The 738-nt window shown below is 34.3% G+C and overlaps 1 long non-coding RNA gene across 1 annotated transcript in view; it reads right to left on the bottom strand.

Annotated features, from left to right (window-relative positions):
* Positions 1-738, bottom strand: part of LOC109476425 — a 75,707-nt gene that overhangs the window by 72,085 nt on the left and 2,884 nt on the right. The window lies entirely within an intron of this gene.

A 738-nucleotide genomic window follows, 5' to 3' on the forward strand; every position in this document is an offset into this window, starting at 1 on the left:
AAAAATATTTACCAGAAATTGCCTTTTGACAGAAGTTTGAATTACGATTTTAATTCCAAAAATGCTATATGTCGTCCCGTTTTTACCATTTGTTTGAAATCGAGCAAATCAACTTCTTAAGACAGCTAGAAAATACAATATTCTGATAGATGTTATGACCATCTCTATTTCATACTTATTTTTGGGCACAATGTTACTTTTAGACCAAAGTTAACTTCAGAAGTAGGAGTCTAGCTGCTGACTTTAGTTATGTTACACAAACACAAAACCAAGTCGTGTTTATACTGAACTATACAGTATACACGTATTGTATTACAGGTATTACTTTGATACCCGAAATAACACATCTGATTTAGAAGGGGTACAAACAAGCATAGTTAACGGATCTCGTAACAGACTGCAGACTGTCTGCCTACCTCTTTTTGTCAAATATGTGTGATTTAATTCGGTAAAAAGATCAACAGTCAACATTTGAAGTGAACTATGCTCTTCTTTAAATTGACTTTTGACCAGCACTAGAATTTCAGCTTCATATAGACCATTCTTGCTTGTAAAACAGCTGGATGTTTGAGGGCCAAAAATATCTGAATTCCTCCAGCTTTTTGGGAGCTGTTGAAACATGACATAACATAAACAAGGCATATCCAATGGCATCCTTTTCTTTATAATGCATGCTCCAATTACAGCACTACCTTCCTAGGTCATTCTTTTTTTTATGTGTTGACAATGTCAATGTCT

This window comes from Branchiostoma belcheri, unplaced genomic scaffold, assembly GCF_001625305.1.
Source record: "Branchiostoma belcheri isolate BF01 breed outbred unplaced genomic scaffold, Haploidv18h27 scaffold374, whole genome shotgun sequence".
In the NCBI taxonomy this organism is placed as follows: domain Eukaryota; kingdom Metazoa; phylum Chordata; class Leptocardii; order Amphioxiformes; family Branchiostomatidae; genus Branchiostoma; species Branchiostoma belcheri.